The sequence below is a fragment of the Miscanthus floridulus genome, chromosome 5 (assembly GCF_019320115.1).
Source record: "Miscanthus floridulus cultivar M001 chromosome 5, ASM1932011v1, whole genome shotgun sequence".
NCBI classification, from domain to species: Eukaryota; Viridiplantae; Streptophyta; class Magnoliopsida; order Poales; family Poaceae; genus Miscanthus; species Miscanthus floridulus.
In genome coordinates this window covers 35,483,945-35,511,888 of record NC_089584.1, presented here as the reverse complement: position 1 = coordinate 35,511,888, position 27,944 = coordinate 35,483,945, and the positions used below count along the sequence as shown (strand labels likewise).

Sequence of the window (27,944 nt, the reverse complement as noted above, 5' to 3'; positions counted from 1 at the left end):
AGATGGATGCATACTGTAAATCGATCAGAAAGCTAGAAGACAAGTTCTACGGCATCGAGTACACACACGTGGTCCGAGACAAAAATCAAGCAGTAGATGTGCTGTCAAAGTTAGGATCATCCTGAGCCAAAGTCCCACATGGCATATTCGTTCAAGACCTGCTCACACCTTCCATCAAAGAGGAAGACCCCACAGTCGACAAGCTTCCAGACCAGCTATTGGTGGCTACGGTTCCGGCGTCAAGCACCACCGAGCCACCTCCAACCACCAATGAGCCCGACTAGAGAGTACCTTTTATCAAGTACCTGACAGATGGCAGTGGTTACACTGATCGGACAGAAAATGAACGCCTGATGCGTTGCAGTAAGCAATACCTGCTCGTCGATGGCAAATTATGGCGCAAGAACGCAAAGGAGGAAATCTTGATGAAGTGTATAACCTAGGAGGATGGCAAACGTCTCCTGGACTAAATCCACTCTGGCTCCTGCGGCAACCACGCGCCCTCAAGAACATTGGTTGGCAAGGCTTTCTGAGTAGGGTTCTATTGGTCATCAGCTGTATCCAATGCAGAGAAGCTAGTCCGCCATTGTGAGGGTTATCAGTTCTTCACCAAGAGAATCCATGTACTAGCACACGAGATCCAGACAATACTAGCCTCTTAGCCCTTCGCATGCTGGGACTAGATATGATCGGGCCCTTCAAACCGGCTCCTGGGAAATTCACATGTGTCTTTGTGCTAATTGACAAATTTTCTAAGTGGATAGAGTACATGCCTCTGGTACAAGCATCTTCGAAAAAGGCTGTCACGTTCATCGACCAGGTCATCCATCGCTTCGGCATACCCAACAGCATCATCACTGATCTGGGTACTCAGTTCATCGGGAATGCTTTTTGGGACTTCTACGATAAAAGAAGCATAGTAGTAAAATATATCTCGGTGGCATATCCCAGAGCTAATGGACAGGTCGAGCGGGCAAACGGTATGATCTTGGACGCATTGAAGAAGAGGATGTACAGAGAAAATGACAAGGCTCCCGGAAGATGGCTCAAAGAGTTACTAGCCGTGGTCTGGGGCCTCAGAACCCAGCCCAGTCGCAATACCGGTGTATCACCATACTTTATGGTTTATGGCGCTGAGGCAGTGCTCCCAGCTGATATAGCCTTCAGATCAGCACGGGTAGAGAACTTCGACGAAGACAAGACCAATGAAGCGTGGGAGCTAGAAGTGAATAGTGCAGAAGAGAAGCGGCTCGATTCTTGCGTACGTACAGCCAAATACCTTGTTGTTTTGCGCAGGTACTACAACAAGAATGTTAAGGAGCGGTTCTTTGTGGTCGGGGACCTGGTCCTGAAGTGGAAGACGAATCAGGCTGGTGTCCACAAACTCACAACTCCATGGGAAGGGCCCTTCATGATCAAGGAAGTTACGTGACCTACGTCTTATAGGTTAGCTCACCTAGATGGTACAGACGTACCCAATTCATGGCACATCGACAAGCTTAGGCGTTTTTATGCTTAACTGCTAAGATATGTACTCCTCTTGTACTTTCGATTTAATTCAATAAAGCTACTATGATTTCTCCAACCACTCTAATGTGTCACTTCGAAGTCTATAGTTATTCTAACTTAACCAGTCAAAACCGACCACCATTCCTTCCTGAGTTTTCGAAGCAGGCCCTGTCTCCGGTTCCTCCCAATGCATGCATGGGATCTGCTCTCTACGCTACAAGTGATCGGCAGGTCCCCTCTGGTTTGATTTGTCTGTGTCTACGTGTGCATAGGCTACGCTCCTCACACTTCGACCACATGGCAAACCAGGGCCATACAAACCTGTCAGGATGACATGTCGACTAAACTGGTACAACTAAACAGAACGCTAACATGTTCTCACTTAGTTACACCAACGCGAGATTCAAGCTTAAATATGTTTTCCACAAAACAAACAAGCTTATGATGATATAGAGTTACGTTATTACAAGCTTGCCTGAAAAGGTCTAAGTTTACAATAACACAACTACATCTTCTACAGCTATAGCCTATACTATTGGCTGGTCGGGTTACGCGGCACCTGCTGCTCGCTGGGCCTAACATCGTGCTCAAGTCCTGGGGACTCTTGTAGTGGTCGAGCCGAAGAAGATGGCCCCGCCGATGCCTGGCTAGTCGAGACCGCAGGCTTCACCGGTTGGCTCAAAACTGATGGCGTTTCTAGCTGACTTGTTGATGGCGTACCCTGTACAGGTGCTGTCCTGCCTCCACACAGGTTAATGTCGCCAATTATTTTTGCCGATAAGTCCAGCTGGGTCGTACGAGACCCTTTGGCCTTGTCTGGATCTACCTCCTTCCGGTATCCAGCCTCCAGGCGCTTGAGATCGATCAAGGGGTAGTGAGCACGTACCATGCTTAGCACATGTGCGCCTGTGTACTCACCTGCCTCCTTCACAAACTCTTGGAACCATCCCCATGCCTTTCGGCATCTATCGACCAGTCCGAGCTGTGGTGTCCTTGGCACTTCCTCTGTAAGCGCTGGGTCGATAAGGTTGAGGACCGGCAAAATGCCCATTGCCACATCTTGGCACCAGTTTTTCCATGTGTCCCAATCCTCGGTGATCTCTTGGCATCGTGCCTTCCAGCCATCACAATCTTTCATCACGGCTTCCAGATGCTTCTTGGCATTGACTTTTAAAACTACAAACCGCACAAGACATTAAAACGTCATACCACGATAAGATAAGGTGGGAAATAAAAGTGAGCAAAGGGGTCTGGAACATTTACTTTTCAGTTCCTCTTTCATCTTGGTCATGTGGTCCCAGAGCTACGACTGGTCATGCACCAGTTTCCTGTTGTCCTCCTTCAGGTGATCACACTCTATGACTGCATGACTATTCTCCTCTCGGAGACGGACTACTTCGGCTTCTAAGCCTGCACTACGGCTGTTACTACCAACAACGCAACAACACTTGTCATGCAATCGTTGTGATAAAGTAACTACTTACTTGTTTTTTCCTGCTCTTTGTTACTGAGCTGGACGACCAGGTTCTGGTTCTACGCCTCTTGCTCCGTCCTCTCATGGTTGGTGGCTTCAAGTTGGTGGCGCAAGCGTTCCACTTTGGCCGCCAGTTCTTTATTGCTTGCTACGATCCCCGCAATCTGGTCGAAGCATTTCTTGCGGTACCTTGCGGTCTTCATTAAGTCCTGCATGCAAAATGCTAAGTAAGATAGTATGACTAGATGGCAAGATCAGGCGATCAAGCAAAGCATACCTGGACTTCCGTCACCAGTCGTTTCATCGCCCGTTCAACTTTCATGGTCTCTTCGACCTCTGGGATTTCCTCATGAACAACCCATTGGTTGTTCCGCCAGCGCGACACATATACATGTTGTCGTCTATCCTGTGGACGGCCTAGGACCTCTTCTACTTCGTCCTCTTTGGCCTCTTCTTCGGGTATCGATGCTGGTCCAGAGTTGGCAGCTTCTGCGATCACTATAGCCTTCCCACAGGCTACAGCATCGATAAACGTGCTTTGTGCTCTCGCCTCTGTCTGCTGCTCCTCGGTCTGACCCGTTACCCTAGGTGCTGAAGTGTCGCCCTCAGCAGGGTTAGTGCTCGGAGCACTTGCGCTTGGCTCGACTCTTCTCTCGACCCCCTGCTCGAGGACTGTTGTCTGACCGCCTATGGTCTAAGGCTCTGATGGACCTTCTGCTATGTTTTCCTCCATGGCCGGCTGTTGCGTAGTTTTGTCTGCAACTGTTGCCAGAGCCACGCTGCTCCTGGCTAGTTGATCCAGATTTTTGGTGGACGCCGACCTAGTACATCCAAGATAAGTTCAGAAGGCAACCATAGTCAATAAAAATTGCAAGCTTACATCAAAGTTACAAATACTTACATGTTGGAAGCATGGAATGATGTGGCAAAGGCACGTCTCTTCAGCCGTGCTTGCTGCACGTGCTATGCGGGTGACACCTGGTCTCCTTCTATGTCCAGCACTGGCGCCGGGGCTTGGTGCTTGACCCCTTCGCCGCTTGTCCTCCGCACTGCAGTGGTCGGCAATGCGGGTCCCACCGGCATGGAGGAGCCACCTTGCTCTGTCGACTCCAGTTGCCTCCTCTTTCGAGGGACGAGTCGAAAGATGTCTGCATCCTCTGTTTCATCGTCTAACAATGTAAAGATCACCTGACAACGCTTGCTGGCCGCCGGCCGCTTACCAGCAGCTCTGGCCGCTGCCTCCTCCCCAACTCCGAGCATGGCCCAGTCGACGTCTTCGATCCCAGCGCTGGTCTGGGCGGTTGGGCCGGCAACTTGTGGCCAATCTACACCAAGGGGTGGAGACACAAACACTATTGCTCTATCCCGACCATTAATCTGGGAAACACAAAGGAGATAACACAGTAAGTTTTTGTTACAACATAAAACTACGGGTACAAGGCAGGATGATTTACCTTTGGGAGAGGTCGGGTGAGCTTGAAAGCGTGCTCGATGTCGCTCAATCTAACATAATTTGGATCAGCTAAGTTAAATAGCTCTCCAATTCTGGCTCTGACTTCGATCTTGTCAAGCGTCTCTTGCCTTGTCCTCGTTGGGTCTGCGCTACCTTGGTACTCGTAGCCAGGGTGTACCCTCCTCTGGCAGGGCTGGATCCTTCGGCTGATGAAGTTCTCGACCATGCACGGACCATCCAGTTTCTTCCACGGGATCATCCCAAGTAGTTCTAGGATATGTTCCAGGTGCTCGGGCTTCTCCAACCAGCTGGTCCCCTTCTCCGGAATGAACCCCACGTCGCATAGTGTGATCGTGTTCAGCTCTTCACGGATGTAGAACCACTTCTTGTACCAGTCGTCAAGCGATGTGTTCCAAGGGCAGTGCAGGTACTGGGCCTTCATCTCGTCACGAAGGTTGAGGTACACACCTCCGACTATCTTCAAGCCGCCGCTTCCTTTCTTCCGCAGACAGAAAAGATGGCGAAAGAAGTTGAAATGGGGCTGGAAGCCGCCATATGCTTTGCAAAGATGAATGAAGGTGGAGACAAGAAGAATCGAGTTGGGATGCAGATTGCAAATCTCAATCTTGTAATACAGACAGAGCCCCTAAAGGAAAGGGTGCACTAGAACCCCAAAACCCCACTTGAAGAAATCTTCGAAAACCACAATCTCACCTGGTTGTGGATCGGGGTACCCCTCGCCCTCCGACGTGCGCCATCCCGCGAGTTCCTTGTTGTGGAGTACTCCCATGATGACGAGGTCTTCGATGGTCTGCTCGTTGCTTCTTGACTTCCACCACTCCTTCGCCATGACTCCAGCTTTCTTCTAGGCGTCACTTTTCGCCATGAATCTGGCCTTGCTAATGAAAATGGATGCGGTGGAGGAGTGGTTGGTGATGATTTTGGAGGTATTAGGGTTGGCAAGAGGAAGAAGAAGGCTGCGGCGGCGAATGGTAATGGGGCTCGGTAAAAAGTAACTTACCAATTCTATACTATATTTAACCAAGAGTTCCGCCGTTTTGTCTGCCCGAGATTCTTGGGAGACGTGCACACGCGCCATAGACGGTTGTTTTCACAACCTCGAGATCTATGCCAATATATGCACCTCTTCGTTATCAGTGTATGCGCCTCTTCGTTACCAGTGTGAGAGGGCCCACACTGATGCACCTCCTTATAGGTGCCAAGTGATTGTTTGCTTGAAACGACAAGAAGGCAGTATGACGTGCTATACCCGTCTACTTTTTTGACCAGACGTGTCAGATTGGACTTGACAGAGTAAGAATATAAATAAATATACCAAATAATAGTACAAGTGGCATTTGGTTCTTCGCCGCACATCTCGTGCTCAGGGATGGTCCAGGCCACTATCGTGCTCGGGGACTGCTTAGACCACTACTTTGCTCGGGGATTGCTCCGACCACTACCGTGCTCGGGGACTGCTCCGACCACTACCGTGCTCGGGGACTGCTCTGACCACTACCATGCTCGGGGACTGCTTCGACCACTATCGTGCTCAGGACTGCTCCGACCACTACTGTGCTCGGGGACTGCTCCGACCACTGCTTGGAGACCGCTCCCTCGGCGACATGTAATTTGTACTCACATACAGTCGAGAGGCATTTATTTAGACCTTGCTACAAGGCTTATACTTTGCCTTCCAGCAAGCTCGGGGACTACATCGGTACGATGCACCTTCTGGTGCATCTCGTATTGCTTGTACGACGATTGGATTCTTAACTTCAGTGAAAATTCTTTTTAGACCCTGGCACCATATGCCTACGTCACCTACTACCAGGCTCGGGGACTAAGTGGGCACACTTCACCTTGCGGTGAATGTGTTTATTTTATCGACCCCTACGCTTTGACTGATTGCCAGAATTACTACTGTCCAAGGGTCACTTACATTTCTTTTTAGAAATACAAGTGGGCACACTTGATAAGAAAAGAAATCTTTTTCTTTTTTCTTTAAGAGAACCATGCATTCTTTGGACAACCAGAATCTTCGGCTATAATCATGGTCTACTACTCTCTGTTCTGACCAGAATGCTGGCACATTCGATTAGTCAATGTTTCAATCAGTTGGAGATGACATGAAGGCGGATCGCATTAGTCGAAGGAGATCGAACGGCGTGTCGTAGCATAATACATGGTGCTCGGGGACTAGCTGTGGGGGTATTAACCCCTATACCCTTATGGCTAAGCTTGGGCCAGCTCAGATCAAGGGGTCCGGTCCACTAGAAGACGACGCACGGCCCAGCCAACCTGTTCGGAATCCCGCGCAATAAATCAAGACAAATTTGGAGATCAAGCAACATCCTGGTCGGTTAGAATAGGAATCCTTATCCGGCCACCTATGGCAATTATAACTGGCTAGGATTAGTTTCCAGATCTATAACCCTGCCCCCGAACTATATAAGGTAGGCAGGGGACTCCTCTAAAAAACATCTCTCATTGACATACAGCAATACAATCAGACGTAGGACGTAGGTATTACGCCTTTATGGCGGCCGAACCTGGATAAAACCTTGTGTCTGTCTTGCGTTACCATCTTGTTTGTTGCTTGCGCATCTGTGTGCCGATAATCTACTACCTTGGGCATACCCCTAGGTAGACTGTCGACCATATTTCGTCGACATACACTCGATATCCACTCTGCATATCGACAAGGTCAGATAAATTTTGCTTCTAGTAGTCTTTCAGTCTCCTTTTTAATATCATCAAGAACATTTGAATGAAATATCCTTAGAGCTTGTTTAAATGGCCAATATCCAGGTTTGATTGGCAACCAATGTTTAACAATTGATCGATCTAAGCGAGGTATTTTATAATATTCCCAAGCAAAATAATCTTTAAATTCCTTTAATAAATATATCAATTCTTGTTTATACTCAGGATCTAATTTAACACTTACATACGTCGGCCTGGGCCAATCTCCAGGACTAATATCTATTTCTTCTAACTCATCGGCCGATGTAAAGCCATATCCTAGTTTACCATCTGTACTATCTATTGAATTATCCATTAAAATAAACTTTCAGAGCCGACTGCTCGAATTGACTGTTGGCCTTCATCATTGATTCTAATAAAGCCTCCTTCCTATTGCTTGCTAGAAAAACACTCAAAATTTTCTAGTTCCCAATACTTTGGATCAGTTGTTGCTATACTCACAGAATCATCAGCATGAACTAGCTCAACATTACCTCAATGCCACTGAATCAAGCATTGATGTATAGTCGATGGTATACAACAATTGGCATGAATCCAATCATGACCCAGAAGTAAACTGCATGAACCCTTTTCATCAATGACAAAGAATATAGTGAGCAAAGTCTTGCTTCCAATTGTCAATTCAATATTTATTGCCCCTCTGGTCTTAGACGTATTACCCCCAAAATCCTTAAGCATCATGTCAGTCTTAATCAGATCTTTTGGTCCTTTACCAAGCCTACAAAAAATAGTATAAGGTATCAGATTAACAGAGGCACCTCCATCAACCAACATTTTACTCATCGGCTTCCTATCGACAAAACCTTTCACATATAAAGCCTTCAAATAACGATGCTTAACTGGTTTATCAAATATAGCTTGTTGTATCAATGTCAACTGGGCTGACATCTCTTCATAATCTGATTCATCAAAATTTGAATAGACTTCTTGATCTGTTGAAGCTTTAAATTCAGATGGTAAAAGAAAAGTCATTTGAATATTAGCCGATGGTTGACCCTTATCGACCGTTTGTTTAGCAGCCATACTTGTGGTTTACCAGATTTCTAAACCTGTTCTAATTCTCTGCTCCTTAGACGTTGTACTCTTCTCTTCTAACTTATTGTTAAACCTCTTGGACATCACTCTCCTTCCTGCCAAACATACTCTTCATCATCTTCTTCATAATCGCCCCAGTTCTGATCAACAACTCGCTTTCCAAGCCGATCATGAATGCTTCTATTTTTAAGCGCCGATCCACATTATTATGTTAATATTCAATTTGATCATAGATAGACCGGTGGTTGACTTGAAATTGTCTAAACTCCCAATATCGTTCACTATATTTTGGGCAATTATTTCTAGTAGGCAATCTCAAACCTTCATTCCAATAATGTCTGAAGAAAAGACAATTCCAATGTGACTCAGCTTGTTCTCTTTCATATCTCTCTTCTTGTTGACATTGATATTCCTTCTCTTCTAACCAGCGCTGATAATCTTTCTCCTTCTATCGTTGTCATTTATTCAACAGATTTCGAGGTGTAACACGTGATCTCATCGCACCATCTCTCGACGTTTCTTCCTACTCATATCGGCTCTTTTGTTGGTCACGTCGCCTTTTAATTTCTCTATATTCATCAGCCGATATTTGTATCTTCGGATCAACTGTTCTAGTTTCTCTTTCCCTAGTTATGTCAAAACTTTAGTTTTCCCTCTGAACAACTTAGCACCAACCATGTTCGGATCCTTTGGGAAAGAATTATCATCAACTTTCATTTTCTGAGCTGTATCAAATTTAAGCTTCCCTTGTTGAATAGCACTCCGAATATGCTGTCGAAAAATCCTACAATCATTAGTAGTATGAGAAGTAGTGTTATGGTACTTGGAGAACTTCTTATTCTTCAACTGATCGGGAGGTAATATAACATGATTAGCAAGCAGTTTAATCTGTCCCTTCTCAAGCAAGAAATCAAAAAGTTTATTTGCTTTTGTAACGTCAAAATCATAACTTTCTTCAACTTCTTTTTCTCAAAGATTTAGAACCATTACTATCTTTTTATCCTAATTCCATTCAACTACAGCAATTTCCTCTTCTTCATCATCATCGACTAAATATGGATTATAAGCTTCAGCGATTGCAGCATTATTCTAGAATCGAGTATCTCTTCGCATATTCTAGAACTACCTATTAAGTGTTGTCACCCGTTGAGCCAATTGACCTAAATTATCAAATTTTTGCCCAAGCAGCTTTTCTCTCCATGTTGCCAACATTTTTTGAACGACCAACGCAGCTAGCTAATCATCAGTCAAATTCAACGAAAAGCATAAGTTTCTTGTTTCTCGGAACCTCTGAAGGAACTCAGCACCTGATTCAGTAACTCTTTGCTTTATAGTTATCAAATCGGTGATTTTTCTTTCCCCTGTCCCAGTGTAGAAATATGTATGAATTTTTTTTTCAAAATCACTCCAATTGGTAATAGAATTAACCATTAGTGATAAAAAATAAATGAAAGCTAGTCCTGACAAGGACAAAGAGAAGAAACGAACTTGATGTGTTTCTTCAACAAAGGCTTTACCCAAGTGAGTAAAACATCAACTGACATATTCTATTATACTTGTGCTATCTTGACCAGTGAATTTAGCAAATTTTGAAAGCCTATAGTTCATAGGAAGAGCCACCAAATTATACCACTCTAGATATGGATGTTTGTAAGAAAAGGTCTGCCCTTTTGATTTTAAACCGAACTAATTTTTCATTATTTTGGTTACCCTGAGCAACAATTCATCAGCACTTGAGTTTGAATTTTTTGGCAATTGCTGACTCATCTACAGATTGAAATTCTGAGTGTCTTGATATCCTGCATTTAGAATCATATTGAGAGTACTATAATTTGAACCATAATGAAATCCTTGTGGAATATCTATCTATCGAGCCCCTTGCTGATTTACTGTTTGAAATATCTGATTAAAAACATTAGGATCAGTATCTCTACGAATTCTTTGAACCGATGGTGCTATTTTTTGAACCGACGGTGGTATTTGGTCTGATGTACCAAAATTAACCATCTAATTCTGAACTTGCCTTACGGCTGTTGCACTTGCTACACTGATGATGCAGGATTATATTGCATTTGAATACTAATAGCACCCTGAATTTGCTCAGATGAATTTTGAATTGCCTATACATCATCACTCTTAACTAGTGCTGCTTCTTGATTGCTAGTACCAGCTTGATTAGTCCCCTGAGTTGATGGATGTGAAATATTGTAATAAGCCGGTCCAACCTGATCAAGTGAAAATCCATGAAATACCCCCTTCATGGTATTGTGGAATGTATTCAAGAAAGCTGTATTATGATTCAGCATTGCATCATGAATAGATTCGTTAACAACTTCTACAAAGAAGCGCATATCATCAGCTTCGTCTGTATCTGACTGTCTATGCATCAAAACTCTCGACAGTGAATATTTCTAAATAACTTTATTATCACGTGTTTTAGTGTATGACAACAAGCACTTGTCCTAAAACTCATCTATAACCTTACCAATGACATATTTATCCTCATTAGGTAAGTTTTTATAAAATACCATAAGAATGTCCTTGTTGTGAATCGCCATGACAATTGTGGTCCCACCGAGCGTGCCAAAAAGTATGTTGACACAAAAATATGACGATGTGATCAACACACAGCAAGCCGGATGATCTTAGTGAAACGAGACCAAAGATCTGCTTGGCTTCAACACAGAACCAACCGATTATGAAAACCCAACGACGTGCCAGTTAATTTGACCTGCAATTGACAAGGAGAGAAAATCTTATCAGTAATTTAAGATGAAACATGTCATCAGACAGTTCCAAATGTACGGCTCGATAGCCGATTCAATAAGGCTATCGACTAAATAGTCGATATCCGACGTATCCATAAGAAGCGATATAAGAAAGCATCATTGGCTAAATAGAACATGGTCGATATAAAGTGTCGAGCCAATAAGTTTGATGAAAAGAGCATAACATGTAAACAAATCGACTGTCTAATATAAATAAATCTACAAACAGTTTGAATCTAATCTATTATTATCAGCAGTGAAGTTCGATCGGATAGATGCAGCTATGATAATGCTAACAAACTAAAGCCAAAGAATCTATAAAACCATCTATATGTTGATAGATTCATAAAAAACATGCTATATGTGTGAGAGTATAGTCAAATCGACTAAAATAGCTGATGCAGTCATAGCAAACAAACAGAGCACATATCTTGATCATGAACAAGACCACTAATCGATAATTTCTAATATAAAGTCTTACCAGTGAAGTTCGACCGGATCGATGCAGCTATGCTAGTGTTATTAGATTAGATCTTATTAACTAGTGAGTTTATTCAAGATTGAAACATATCTATGGATGCATACTATGTTTGATTGGTTTAGGGATAAAACAACTGATCTAGCGGAATTAAGCCATCAATTATAAGGTTTAAAGCGTGACCAAATCAAAGAATAATCAATTAAGATGATATGACGCCGATCTATCTCTATCTAAATCGGGTGATTTTGTTATAATTAATAAAATATTAATTATAACAAGATCAATGACTGCTGAATCAACCAAAAAAAGCAAAAAAAATCTTACTAATCTTAGCAGATTCGATAACCGATGATATTATATTAAACAACAAGTTATTTAACATAAGATCGATAACTTTGATCTATATTATGATTCGTAAGAGATCAATCAGTTGATGCAGCCTTACAAATAATGATATGGATGAATAAGTAACTTATATTATAGCTCATAAAAGATCAATCAGCTGATGTAGCTTTATAAGCACAATATAAGTCATGACGATACTTACAAGCAAGTTGTAGATCGATCAGTCGATGCAGCCCTATTTGCTAAAGAATTCGCCAAGATCTACAGTACTCCTACTTCTAATGCGATGGCAAAAGCCGAAAAGATTGTATTCATTGTGTTCATTTTTTCTTACAATAACCAGAGTCTAATATTTATACTCAGAACCTAAACATGAATCCTACTCAAATACGACTCATTATAAATCTTGAAATAAAAAAAACTTCCTAACTTAATAATAACTTGAACCCTAATTTTTCTTATTTGTAGAGTCCAACACATCTTTCTAGCATCATTCAAGCCCGTTGACGTCGCCTGGTGACGTCATCTATAAAATAGCCGATTCTAACATCACATCTAAATCAGCTAATACCGATTCACATCTAATCGATTCCTTGATGACACAATCCTGTAAGCTTTGAGTTCTAACGTTCTTCTTCCCAAATTTAGGTGTAAACAGATAGGCACAACCAACACATGCTTTTATGGTGAGGTTTACAATAAATACTAAACATATTGAATAACCAAACGACTTGCATAAAAAATTATGCAATGTCAAGAGTACATATTCATTGAGTCTAGGCTTTGCACAATACATATATACGGGTAGCGATGCCGTTGAGCAAAATCTGGGCACACCAGCGCTTTCCCCAATCCACATTCAAAAGGTGTTTCTCCAATCCACACCCTCTCCATACCAATAAAATTTTAATTAACCACACCCAATGGATAACGGATAATAGCTAATGGATATGGGTAGTGGCATCACGTACTCACAGGAAGCATTTGTAACCTCACAGGAAGCGCACGTGTGATTTGTGTTCATGTTGCTCGTCCAGGTCCTGGGGAAGAAGACACATGTTCAAGAAGATCAAGGATTGGACACCATACTCACAGATCGAACTTTTCCAAGACCAAACTGGACTCCCATCCTCACAGATCGAACTTCTCCCAGACCAAATCGACATCTTCTCCCCAGATTGGACTCCCATACTCTCAGATTGAGCTCCTATTGGACCAAGCTATCCTAGCGCTTGATGTTTTGGGGGAAGAAAACAAAGACAAATCGTGTGGAGCCGTTGGGGCACGTGGCATCCGGCAGGCAAGGAGACGAATTGCGCGGAGCCACCGGTGGGAGGTCTTGGCTGGTCACTGTCGGGGCAGAGGCCTCACCCGGGCACCATCGGCAGCGGAGGCCTCCCGCGCTGCGTAGATTGGAGATTGCCCATGGGTATGAACAGGTAACCACATTAATACCTAACCTACCTATTCACCCCTATTCACCAACGGGTACATCCATCCCCTACCCGCTTCAAATGGGTACACCCGTACCCTGTCCATTTGTCATGGGTGTGGATACGGGTAACAGGTACAGGTACCCATCGACATCACTATCTACGGGGAAGAAAAAAATAATATGCTCATTGGAAGCTTCAAGAGTCCTGTCATTGAACCTTTGCCACATGAATATTAATGCCACAATTTTTAGCTAGGGCAGTGGGGTAGGAAATACCACATGCACCAGCTAAATCCCAAACTTTGAACTCATCTCTAACCTGGACTAGGATCAAGGATAAACTCGTGATACTCCATCAAAAACACACCAGTTGCGGAGGTTCCAAATAGACCAAGCTCCCAAAAATGATAATTGAATTGAGGTCCTGTCTGACCTCCCCATCAACCTTGGAACTTGCATCAGACCACCAATTGTCAAAGGATGGGACTGCAGGCTGTGGAGAACAGCTCTACAACCTAACCCTTGGAGCAAAGAACCAGAATTATCGGGCAAACACGCAACCAACCAGCAAATGGTTGATCGTTTCAGGCTCTTGGTCACAGAGGGGGCAGCGGGTTGGCCGGTTGGGTGTGGCAAACCTCTCTTTTCAAGTCTATCAGCTGCCCAACATTTGTTGTGAGCCACCACCCACCAGGCACATAAAAAAATGACATTTGCCCGGTGCCCATGATCTCCAAATTCTCTCCCAGGGACCAAAAAGGACAGCGCCTTGAAACAACTCAATATATGCAGATTTCGCTGAGTAAAGATCAGAGCTGGAAAAACGCCAAGAATGCAGGTCCTCCACTCCAGGACAAAGAACTACTTTTGATATAACAGCCCAAAGCTCCAAGAATTCAGCAATGAGATCCACAGAAATCCCAGAAAATGGGATTGTTTCTTGCAATACAGCTGAATGTTGCAGAAGGTGCATACGAGTCTCAATTATCTACTAGTTGCTGCAGTAGATGATATTTAGTTTCATTGATTTTGTTAGTCTGTGCATGAATACTAATATTACATCAAACTATATTATGAAACCATCCAAAATTATTGTTCTCACACAATGTGTATTTGGCAACCCAGATATGATGGTGGGAGGAGGCTGCAGCCAAGATCTCCAAACAAGAGAAATGGTGCTTCAACGGAATGGTGATCTACACGCTATGGAACCTATGGAAAGAGAGGAATAGAAGAATGTTCCAAAATGTTCAAGAATCAGCATGGCAGGTCGCCTTTAGAATCAAAGAGGATATTGCACAAAAAAAGAGGGCACTGATGTGGAGGGGGTAGCTCCTGTGAGCCGCATGTAATTTGGGCAGAAAACCGCTTTGTTTTTATGCTCTATACATAAACCTCTTTTCCCTATCTTAATTGAAAGGCAAAGCTCCTGCTAGTTTGTGCAAAAAAAAGATATGATTTCACATTCATAGATGTATAGTTGCATAGTTTTTGGCCATTGCTAGGTATTGCTATACTACCTGTACTGGAAATGGAAAACTTCTTTTTTATTTATTTCGGACTAGATAAACTCGAATAGGATTTAATTTGTGACCCACTTGTCCACTTAACTTGAGGACACTAATGAAAGCCCTGACCCTTTGCTATTTTTATCAAATTATTAGGATCTGAGGTCTAAAAAATTCACACTGATCTAAACTAATATTTAAACAATGTTGACAGCTACATCTAATTCCAACAAGCTACAAAAAAGGTAGGGAGGAGGCAGAGAGAGATACCTCTTCTATCATTGGGGAATCCTTTGAAAGTTGGTTTGACGATGAAGAATGAGGTATCAGAGTACCATTGCCTAACTGAGAGACAAAGAGATTTGTAGGTGTGGAACCACTACAAGCATCATTTGGAAGAGCTAAGTTCTGCTGACTGGGCAAATGTTTCTTCACTGAAAAATTTGAATTGAGTTTTTCAACTCGAGAGGTAAATTCATCCATCCTTTCATTCAATGTTGATATCTGTTCTGAAAGCAGGGTGATAGCACCCTATAAAATAGAAGTGGAAACAAGAACATTTGCATGTCAGCAATCACATATGTTTTCATTTAGGCTTTCAACTGTCATGCTAGTTATAACTCTTTACAAAAGTCACCTGGTCGATAGCAGGAGGTTCAAGGGCTTGCCCCCCACCAAACCTCCTGTCTGTCAGTTTACTCAATTTCACAACACTTTTGTCTCTATGCGTTGAATATGATTGAGATAGGCCACTGGACAACATGACAAGAAAAAGTCAGCTAACTTTATTCAGGTTCCAAAGTTCCAAGTATTCAACTTTCCAGGAGCAACTGTTCAAACTCAAAACAAGGATGTTAGTATGAAACCTTTTCATAAGTTTGTTTCTCCGATCAGCAGAAACACGGGAAAAGGCTTCCTTTGGACTTGAGACTAGCTCATCATCAATGCTGAGCTTTGTCTTCAAATCTTCTGGTAATGCCTGCATAGCAGTGAGATCCAATGAATGAACTAAGCGAAATAACGAGAAGACATGTGAAAATACAATGTAAGCAATATAACTAACAAAATATACATACCATAACATCATTAATCAATTTCTCCAGCTGAATTTGTTCAATATATGTGCGTGGTATATAAGAACCATCCAAACCTAACTGATCCGCTACAAATTTAACATAAAGCCGATCTCTTCCTTGCACCTAAAGAAAGAAGCAAGGTCATCACATTTGCATGTCTTAAATAGTCACTGAGACAAAAAAAAAATAATGAAATAAATAGTGCTGAAGATATTGAGATAACAATGACATTGACAGAAACTACATCAACCAAACAACAAAAATTATACTCACTTGTATATAGTGTCAGTTGAGTTGTTCCAGCCAATCAATTTTAACAGTTGCCTTGCCATCAGAAAAAACACGACTGCTTCTCTTCAGTATAGCTGCTATAGTATATCCCAATGCCATCAAACCACCAAGAAGACGTACACCGACTTCAAAAGTGATCCTTGGTGATATGATAAATGAATTGTCAGTCACCCATTCCTTTGAGCATAAAATAACATAAGACAGCGAACACTAGGGCTGCCAGCAAGAGTTTGTTTATTGCACGTAGCAATGGTCAATAGAAAACAAATACAGGTAAATCTAAGCCAACAGCAGAAGACTGATCAAATTTGTTAAACTAAGCAGACTAAGTAAATATAAAAGGAGAAGTAAAATTTAGAATCTCACTATAGTGAAACTTGAACTGAACTAGTATTTCAAGTTCTAGCAAAGATTCCAGGGGAAGTATGTGTATGGAATAAAATTACATGGCAGCTAAGGAGTGGACTTAATCCAAATGACCTTATACAATAGTAGTATCATAACATGATCAACCAACAATATCACTCAAAAGTACAATTCGTAGCCACTAAACATAAAACTGAAATTCCATTGGTAAGATAGGAAAAAACATAAATCAATATACCTCAAACATTAGATTATATTTCCCTTCCCTATTCCGCATTCTCAAATAAGATTGGCATGCTTCTGGATCTTCACCAGGTGGAAGTAGATATATATCATAAGTTTCTTCGTTGTTTTCCGTATGATCATCACCAAGTACGGACTTGATTTTCTCAGGTGCTAGAGACCTTGGTGACTGCAAGTATGTATGAGTATGACCAACAGGCAGTGCACAATTCAACAATTTTATTGGTTAATCATAAAAAAGGTTTGTCCTTGAAACTATGTCATTGGTGCACAATTCTAGAATTTTTTTGAGATGCCTACCTTTAGAATGTACATAGGATTTTGGAACCCTGAGAATGGGTTGAACTTGTTGACGATTTTAATATGTGCGGTCTCCAAATCTGGTTCGATGAAAGCCTTGTACATTGGATAAACCTGAAAATGCCATCTTTCAATAAACCACACCAATTACAGTAAGAGGTAATTCACATGCTAACATGAACCACAAGACTGCTCATAAAATCTAAAGTTGAAAAATTCAACCTACCGTTTCAGAGATCTGTTGAATTATTTCTTCAGGCTCCTGGCCAGCTCGTTGTATATCCCTTAAAACCCTCTTCACTAGGTCAAAATGAACACCACCAGTGACAGAAACACAGTCCATCACAGGCCGTAACTTCTCACTCAGTGCATAAATACCTTCAATGATAACAATTCGGGAGCCAGGAACATCAACTGTTCTGTTTGCACATAAGAAATTATGATATATTAAAATGAAAGATGAAAATATGGACCTTAGCTTCTAATATTGAAAGATGGCAGTGATTATTTACCTATAACCGATCCGGCAGCTTCTAATATTCTCTATAAACCAATTTGGTTTCATGCCCGGAAGGTCAACCATGGAAGCCATTTTCTTAATAAGACAAGTTATGGAGCGGTATAGAGGACCTACACATGGTTTTTATCGACTTGGAGACGGCTTATGATAAAATATCAAGGAATGTTATGTGGTGGGCTTTGGACAAACATAAAGTCCCAACGAAGTACGTCGGGCTCATTAAGGACATGTACAACAATGTTGTGACTAGTGTTCGAACAAGTGATGAAGACACGGATGACTTCCCGATTAGGATAGGACTACATCAAGGGTCAGCTTTGAGCCCTTATCTGTTTGCCTTAGTGATGGATGAGGTCACAAGAGACATACAAGGGGACATCCCTTGGTGTATGCTTTTTGCGGACGATGTAGTGCTAGTTGATGAAAGTCGGACAGAAGTGAATCAGAAACTGGAGTTATGGCGGGAGACTTTGGAGTCCAAAGGTTTTAGACTCAGTAGAACTAAAACTGAGTATATGAGATGTGACTTCGGCACTACTACTCAGGAGGAGGAAGATATTAGTTTGGAAGGCCAAGTAGTGCCTAGGAAGGATACCTTTCGATATTTAGGATCAATGCTACAGAGAGACGGGGATATTGATGAAGATATTAGCTATAGAATCAAAGCAGGGTGGGTGAAGTGGCGCCAAGCATCTGGTGTCCTATGTGACAAAAGGGTACCACAGAAGCTAAAAGGCAAGTTTTATAGGACGGCGATTAGACCTGCTATGTTGTATGGTGCAGAATGTTGGCCTACAAAGAGACGACATGTTCAACAGATAAGTGTCGCGGAAATGCGTATGTTGCGTTGGATTTGCGGTCATACAAGAAGAGATCGAGTTCGGAACAATAATATACGTGATAGATTAGGGGTAGCACCAATTGAAGAAAAACTTGTCCAACACCGGTTGAGATGGTTTGGACATGTCCAACGGAGACCTCCAGAGGCACCGGTGCGTAGTGGAATCCTAAGCCAGGATAGTAACGTGAAGAGAGGCAGAGGAAGACCGAAGTTGACTTAGGTAGAGGCAATAAAAGGAGACTTAAAAGGATGGAATATACCTAAAGATTTAGCCTTAGATAGGAGTGCTTGGAAAACAGCTATTCACGTGCCTGAACCTTGATTGCTTCTGTTGGGTTTCAACTCTAGCCTACCCCAACTTGTTTGGGACTTAAAGGCTTTGTTGTTGTTGTTGTTGTTGTTGTTGAACCGATCCGGCAGCTCGACTTGAAATCATATATCCAAACTTGAACCGATCGTCCTTCCTTCAGACCATGAATATTTTCCAGCAGTGTGTCATAGTCTGTTAGGCGTGGATCTGAGCAGGTTTTATTTTTTTATTTTTCGAAAAAACGCAGGAGATTTGCGTCTCATTGTATTAAGAAGAAAAGAGGGTACAAGAACCCAGACTTACAAACACCCCAAACACAACACACACACAACACAAGCTACACCAGCCAAGGCACAAACGTAGCTCGGCTGGTTGAAGTTGACCCGCAGAGATCCCAGGAACTAATCACCCGGGAGATGGGCGGTCAAGAGGGAGAGCCCTCGAGCCCCTACAATGGTCCACAACCGGCGTTCTTCACTGGCCATTACAACAGCCCCAACCACACTTGGAGCTGCTCCATCAAAGACACAGCGATTGCGATGTTTCCAAAGAGTCTAGGCCCCCAAAATAATTAGGGAATTAACTCCTTGCCTCACCATATCAGAAGTAGCATTATTAGCTCTCTCCCACCAGTCCATGAAGGAATTATCAGTAGGTTGGGGAGACAAAGCCTGGAGACCGACCTACCGAAGCAAAATGAACCAAAATTCCCTGGCGAATACACATTCCACAAGGAGATGGCTGATTGATTCCTCTTCTTGATCACACAGCGGACAATAATCTGGGTGAGGCATTCCACGTCGTGCAAGGCAGTCAGATGTCCAACACTTGTTGTGGGCCACTATCCACATGAAGAACCGACATTTTGGTGGCGCCCAAGTCTTCCAAATTCTTTCCCATGGTTCAAAGAGAGTAGCTCCCAAGAACAAACCCTCATATGCCGCCTTAGCCGAATATTGGCCATTAGATGAAAGCTTCCCGACATGTTTGTCCCCCTTTCCAGGTTGTAAAACAATGCCTGAAAGGGTATCACACAACTGGAACACATCAATTATCAGTCCAACAGTAATAGCCCCTTGAATGTCTGCTATCCAAGCCCGGTTATTAAGTGCCTCCTTGACTGTACGCTGTTTGATCTTTCTTTTAGAAACGATAGCAAACAGTCGAGGAGCCAAATCTGCGATGCACTGACCATGCAGCCACCTGTTGGTCCAAAATAGGGTGTGCTCGCCATTACCAACTTCGGTGATAACAGCCACAGCAAAGAAGGCCTTCACCTGGTCAGGGACCTGAATAGGGAGATGCGCCCAGGTGGTTTGGCTCTGTTTTCTGCAACCACAACCATCTCATTCTCAATGCCCAACCAAGCGTTTTTAAATCTGAAATACCTAACCCTCCAAGTTCAGTTGGGCGGCAAACCTTCACCCAAGCTACAAGACAATGTCCTCCCCTTGCTTCCTTGCGGCCACGCCAAAGAAAACCACGCCTTATTTTGTCAATTGCCTTGATAGCCCAAGTTGGAAGATCTGATGCCATAACAATATATACCATCATACCAGTAAGCACATATTGAACCTGAATCCTCCTTCCTGCCCTTGTCATCAACTCCGCCTTCCAACCCGGCAACTGATCAGCAATGCGGTCAACAATGGGTTGCACTTGACTTTTGCTTAGCTTTTTCAAGGACAGAGGCAAACCTAGATATTTGCAAGGGAACTCAGCAAGGGAGCAGGGCAGCAAATTTTGAATGGTTGTCGACTCCAAGTCACCACATCTAATTGGGAGAACACTGCTCTTTTGAAGATTAGTGTTCAGGCCTGAGGCTTCACCAAAAAATTTTGAGGATATCCATTGTTACAGAAATGTCGCTAGCCACTGGACGGAGGAAGAGCACCACATCATCCGCATATAAAGAAATTTGGTGCTGCATATTTCCAGCCGAGAGAGGCTGTAGAAGACCTTCCCTTGCAGCTTGGGCAATCAAGTGCCCCAAAACATCTATGACCAAGATGAAGAGCATGGGAGAAAGGGGGTCACCTTGCCGCAGCCCTCATCGATGGGAAATATATTTTCCAGGAATCCCATTCAATAAAACTTGAGTGCTCGAGGAGGATAACAGCCCACAAATTATATCTCTCCAGATTTGCCGGAAGCCCAGGTGCTGTAGGACCTCCAAGAGGAAGGGCCAGGACACTGAATCAAATGCCTTAGAAATATCCAATTTAAGAAGTATGCGGGGCTGCTTTTGGTGATGAAGATATCTGGCTGTTTGTTGTACCAACATGAAATTATCCTGTATGAAGCGCCCTTTTATGAACGCACTTTGATTTGGTGACACCATTTGCTGGAGATGATCAGCAAGCCGATTGGCCAACATCTTAGTGATAAGTTTAGCAAAACTATGCACCAAGCTAATAGGACGAAAATCCTTGGGCTGATCCGCACCAACCTTCTTGGGAAGCAAAGTAATGTAGGCTGAGTTGAGAGATTCAAAATTCATGAACTTCCTGCTCCAAAGCGCTGAAACTGCAGCCATGATATCCTCCTTTATAACCGGCCAACAGGATTTGTAAAAACGACCTGTAAAGCCATCCGGCCCAGGGGCTTTATCTGATGGCAGTTGCAGAATTGTCTTCCATACTTCTTCTTCACTAAAAGGAAGATCCAAAACAGCCGTCCTGTGAATTGATTCCAATCTCAGCTAAATTGACAGTATGTAGCCTGTCTGAACTACTCCCAAGCAGATTTTCATAGAAATTATCAATCACTTCAGCTTTGTCTTGGTGGCTTGTACAAACACGGTCCCCGGAGATGAGATGACCAATAAATTTTTTTCTCTTTCTATGACGGGCATGCAAATGAAATAGCTTGGTGTTGGCATCACCTTCCCGGAGCCATCCAATACGTGATCGCAGCCTATCAATAGTTCTACTAAAGGAAGAAAGAGCAAGGCTGTGCTTTTTCAGATTGTTTTTCAACCACAATTCTCCTGGAGATAGGGACGATTATCTTGAGCTATCTCAAATTGATGAAGGATTTCCCGTGCCAAGGCAAGCTGAAATTTCACATTACCAACCGTTTTGCTACTCCACCTCTGTAATCCCTTAGCGGTTGCTTTAAATTTCTGGCTTAGAGTTAAATAGGGGCAAGAGCCAGTAGGAACAGACGTCCATGCAGTGGCTACCACCTCTTGAAACCCATCCATCTTGGTCCAAAAGGACTCAAAATGAAATCTGCGCCTTCCTACTTTGTTATCCTGAAGCCCCAACAGAAGAGGGCAGTGATCAGAATCTTCTGACGCCAAACTTTGGAGCAAGCAATTAGGGAATTTATCCTCCCAGTCTACAGAACAGAGAACCCTGTCCAATTTAACCAGAATAGGGGAGTCTTGCTGATTAGACCAAGTGTATTTGCGACCATGGAGGGGAACTTCTTTGAGGGCCATATCATTAATGAAACGCCTAAACCGACCCATCATAGCTCTATTGTAGTTGGCATTATTCTTATCCTCATCTTTGTAAATCAAATTGAAATCCCCTGCTATCATCCAAGGCCCAGGACAGGCAGCCCGGATGTCACGAAGCTCCTGTAGAAACTGAATTTATCCCCATTCCCCTGCGGTCCATAAACACAGGTCAGCCACCACGCGTGTCCATTATCCACGGAGAATTGAATGGGCGTACTAAATCTGTCAACCCTCTGAGCACCAGAGACTCCCACATGACGCCTCCAAGCAACAAGAATACCACCACTAGCCCCGGTTGATGGCAGAGACAAGTGTCCTGTGAAATCAGACCCGAGGGTAGATAAAATGACCCTTTGAGACATGGTTGTGATCTTGGTTTCCTGAACGCAAACAATATCTGCACAAGAAGAGACTACCCGAGAACGCACTGCATCTTGTCTAGCGGTAGAATTTAAACCCCTCACATTCCAAATCAGAATTTTTGATGGATCCATTGAACACAAATAAAGAACGACCACAGAACTGACTCAGAACAGACCTACATCACCAGCACCTCCTCAATCCCAGACTCCAAATCTTCAGGGAGAGACCAGTTAAACAATGCAGTCAGAGCCTGGAGATGAGAATCCGAGAGTGGCTGCCCAAACAGCTTGAAATACTTGTCTTGGGCCTGTTGAGTCAAACCTTCATGCTCATCAATGATGTTGAGGGACCTCATCGCCTTCTTCCTTGGTCTTCCCCCCCAGGTCTGCAGGGATCACTTCAGCCTCGACACCAGCAAGCCGACGGCTACGGCGGGGGCAGACCCTGGGTGGCACAGACATGCCTCTATGTCTGCTGACGAAGGGGCCGGGCAGCAGGCTCAAAGTGCGTCGAGTTATCTTATCAAGGAATGCAGTCTGAGCATCTAGTGCAGCCGTCGACGAAGGAAGGAGTCCCGCAGCCGCCGCAGGGGGCACCATTGCAGCCACCAGAGGAAGCCCCATCGCGGCCGCCGGGACAGCTGTCGGATGGGGCACCGTTGCAGCCGCCGAGGATGGGCCCTCCGCATCAGCCAGAGAGTAGGCCAGAGGTTTAGCAGCATCAGCCGCCTGCTCACCCCCAACCATCGAGCCCACGGCAGGGGCCATCTCCGTAGAGGAGGTTGGAGGCGGAACGGCGACCACCACCCCCGCCGCCTCGCCCCCGCCCGCGGGGGTCCTTGAGTGGTGGAAGCGGCGCCTAGAGTAAACCGGGAGCGGCTTCACTTGAGGTTGAGGAAGCAGTGGTGGGGTGACCAGGAGACTGAAATCGGGAATGTGAGATGAAGAATGCGGCGTCCGAGGTGAGGCCGACAAAACCGTCACCTCCTCGGGGAAAAAACACAGAGGTGAACACAGTGAGGCCGGCAACTCCGTCGCCTCACCGTGATCCTCAGCATCAGCCCCAACAATATCAAGCACATCATCCTTGTTCGGCCCAGGTGAGGTCGGCAACTCCGTCGCCTCACCTTGATCCTCAGCATCAGCCCCAACAAAATCAAGCCCATCATCCATGTTTGGCCCAAGTGAAGAGTTCACTGGCCCATGGGCGGCCAGCCCAGGAGCACCAGAAACGGTCCAGGGGAGCATTAACTCCTCCCCAACTGAGAACCGCATAAGCATGGGGGAGATTACCGAAGGGGCCGCATCGTCCGACGAGAAAGGCCTGGCAGCCGCTGGCTCCTCGTCGAAAGGGCCCTTCCGTCCATTGGCAGACACCGCAGTAATAGAGGGAACAGAACCGAGGGGTTCTATCTCTAGGAGGGGTCAGACATCCAGCGCCCCCTGGAAACCCGCGATCTACTCCGGAGGAGCCTCGAGCGTCGGGGCCATCAAGATGCCGACGCTTGAAGGGGCCGCCACGTGGCCTGCGCAGGACGAGGAAGGTCCCCCCTGCTCAAGGACAGGGGGGCCATCACGGCCCCCACTCGCCGGAGAGACGTCGGACGGCGCGGAGGAACGGCGGCGCCGCCGTCGACGAGCAGGAGAGTCATCATCAATCCCTGCAGGAGGTGGCGGGGGGGAAGGAGCACCAGGCCCAAGCAAGATGGAGCACTTGATATCAATGGGGTAGGACAGTAATCTTTTCACCGGGGGGGGGGGGGGGGGCCTCCATGGAAGCGACCGGAGGTTCAGTGACCCAGAGCTCCTTAGAAGATAGGAACACAGCCGGATCCTTGCACCATGCCGAGCATCTGAAGGTCAACAGGTCCGTCAGCCTGACAGTTTCTGGGTGAACTTGCTGGATGCAGGCCAGAGGGCTCAAGAACTGCTCCACAGTCGAGGTCTCCCAGACATGTGCTGGAATACCCCGAAGCTCAAGATCAACCAGCAATGGCAGGGACTGCCCCGATGCACCGGCCAACCGACTCCACCGCATACACAGGAGGGTGAAAGCAAGTGAGCGCAGGGGTGGTAGTCGCTGATCCATCAGGCGCTCGACGAGGCCAATATCGGGGAGGACGAGCAGATAACTCGAGTCAGAAGCTTGACGAAGCACCAGGGAGCCAGCCTCGACACCCAAACGGATAGCGAGAACCTCCGCTATCTCCCAAGCCGGGGCCAAGGGCTTCTCCCCACAGACAGTCACAATCACGGCATATGTGAGGTCCTCTTCTGCCCTAGCCATGCGATCATCCCAGCTAATAATGCAGGGGGAGACTGCACGGGCATGACAGGGGTTTTAAGAGGTTAAAATATCAATTTCTCTGGTTGGAAACATTATCACCTTAGAGAATGCAGCTTGTAATAATAGAGCACTCTGATACTAGCATTGCTTCATAAATCTTATAGTATAAGATAATAACCATGCCATTATCAATGCCTCAATGCAGTGGTATGCAGTTTCCAAATGAGCAAATGTGCAAGAGACACAGCTCAACATATACGTAACATAACTATCCCTTATTGTTTTTTTTCAGAAATTTTGTTAATGCAAAGGAAGTGGCATATACATATTAAATAAACTATAAGACAATATGCAAAATGTTTGATCATTAGGACTACCATCAAAATTGCCATCGACTATGTGAGTTGCGTCATTATAGTTGTCCATTGATATAACAGCAACATCGGGCATGAAATTGACCACCTTCTCAGTAAACACCATCTTCCCAGCACCAGAGGGGCCAGCAACACCAACAAATATTAACCGGCCATTGTGCTGTGCCAAAAGCTGGCAGGCATGGATCACAACAAAGAAGCCTTTCTCAAAAGACAATGGATCATGGAAGCGGATAATCTCATAGCGATCTGAGTCCTTCCTTTTCACCAGCTGGACCTTGTCACGCAGAAGGTTATGACGCCTCCTTGGTGAGTCAGCCATGGAATCATGTTCATCCATTGTAATCTGCACAACAGATGGAAAGAGAAAATTAAAGATATAAAAGAGCTATGGAAATTTAGGGGTTCCCTAAGAGGCTCGAAAAACATGATTGATTGGCTTTAAGGTTGGCGTCACCTAGCTGCGGAATCCAATGATATTATACTTCCTACTTCCGAGCCCCTTGTCACTATTTCTTTCACTGTTTTCCTTTCCCAACTTTTCTACCATACTTTAATGTAAGGGGCTCTTGTGTTCTTGCCCCTACTTTGTTGTAAAATTGTGATTTTGCCCTCATTTTTCTAACTTTGTGATTTTGTCCTTAACTGTTCACAAGTCAACGTGATTTTGCCCCTGGTCAAACAGGGGCAAATTCGCGTTGACCAGGGGCAAAATCGCGTTGACTTATGAACAGTTAAGGGCAAAATCACAGAGTTAGAAAAACGAGGGCAAAATCATAATTTCACATCTGTGTAAGGGGCAAGAACACCATTTTAGCACAATTTCACCTTCTTTACTTTTAGCGCAAATTCTATAATGCAGGGAGAAAGGTCAGCTATTCGCTCCAATGAAAAACAGGGGCAGACCCAGTAAGGACATGGGTATGCACTTGTACATACTCCTACTGTCCTACAACCAGCAACAGTTGGCATCACATGATAAATAACTGGTCATGTATGACAGCACTGTCACACAAATACAGACTAGTAACAAACTCGCAGTAGGAGCATGAGATATAGTTCATGTTTTGGATGCCAAATAGAAGGCCTAAACATGAACTAACCATGGTCTAGCAAAAACTAATAGAGGAAATCGCAGTGTGGCTCTCCCTTTTTTTTTGGGGGGGGGGGGGGGGGGGGGGGTCTAGGTACAGCAAAATTTCAACAGGAGGGCATGTCATACGGTAAGCATGCAAAACTGCACAAATGTAATGGCATTTTCGGACGGATAACAGGGCCATTAAAAACCTGTATCATAAAACCCTATCGACCTGTTTTAATGTGCAGTAAAATTGCGCCAGTAAAAATATTCAATGTGCAGTAAAATTGCGCCAGCGAAAACAGAAACCCCGTAGGTGTTCAACGCGCCCATGGATTAGAACCCATGAGGCGGTTTCGGTTATGGATTGTGACCGTAGATTCGGTACAATGCTCAACGGTCCAAATCCGAAAGAAGCCGAGTATGACCATGACCGATCCTTAGGGAGATGGAGATAATAAAAGGGAAAAATACCCTCCTCCATGACGACGCACCGAGAAGGAGGCGGCGCCGGCTCCCGCAACAGGCCGCGTTCCCCGGCTGCGGCCAGTGCAGCAGGATTCCGCGGTGGCGACAGCAGGGCCCCGAGGATTCGGCGGAGGGAGCAGGTAACCGAGACTCAGAGGACCGACCGGACGAGAGACGCCGGCGGTGGCTCGCGGCGGCCGAGCAAAGAGGGGAGCCGCAGCGGCCGCGCTAGGAGGGGAGACGCGGCGGGAGGCGGTGGTGTCGAGGTTTGCGACGTGCCGGGGAGGGTGATGTGGGGAGAGGTGGGCGGCGTCCGCGAATCGCCCCCTTGGTCCGCTTTGGGCCTAGCAAGCGGCTATACGACCCGGTGAGAGCCCGCAGAAATCCAACCAGAAAGGCAATCTTCACAAAAGAGGCCCTAATTAGAATGGCCAACGGTGCAGCCCATACATATCTTTTCGTGAGAGGAGGAAATGGGCCATTTTGACCTCCTCAACTATCGTGTGAGCCATTCACACACACACAATGGCGGAGCTAGAAGCAATTGTTAGGGGGGGCAATTTGCCTTATGAAGATTAACATGTAACCAAATGCTATAGCAATTAGGCACTACTTAAAAAAATTGCAAATCATATGACTGAAACTAGGGCTTATTAGCATCTCAAAAACCAACAATAAAAAAGGTAGCAACTAGTCTGGATTGAGTACAAGTTACCATTGAAATAGATAGATCTCGTATAACCTCTACCATCTAGCCTTGTTGATTAGCCATCAAGAGTTTAAAAACTAGAAAAAAAATATAGAAAGAATGAAGCAATCGGGAAGGCTAGAGGGATATCCTGCATGATGAGATTATTCAAAAGGTCAAATAAAAGTTCTGAGAGGCTTGTGCATGTGGTAAGAAGCTAGAAGCGAGTAACAAAAGCAGGAAATACAAATGTTGTGATATAGACATAGGCTTTCTAGACTTCAGCAAGGGAAGCCATTGCTCACTTTGGCCGAGCTGTAGCTCCGCCAGTGCACACACAAAAAAACCACTATCGTGTGAGCCTGATTTACGTTATTTTAACTAACAAGTGATATTCCTCTATGTGGTATATTTTCCATACTTGTATTCAAACAAGAATTACAACCAATCGCAACAAAAGAAGAGCACTTGATCATAGATGGTTTTTATCTTTTATGGGT

The 27,944-nt window shown here is 44.6% G+C and overlaps 1 pseudogene; it reads right to left on the bottom strand.

Moving 5' to 3' along the window:
• Nucleotides 1-27,149, bottom strand: part of LOC136449824 (inorganic pyrophosphatase TTM2-like) — a 39,868-nt pseudogene extending 12,719 nt beyond the window's left edge.
• Between the last annotated feature and the right edge of the window lie 795 nt (nt 27,150-27,944).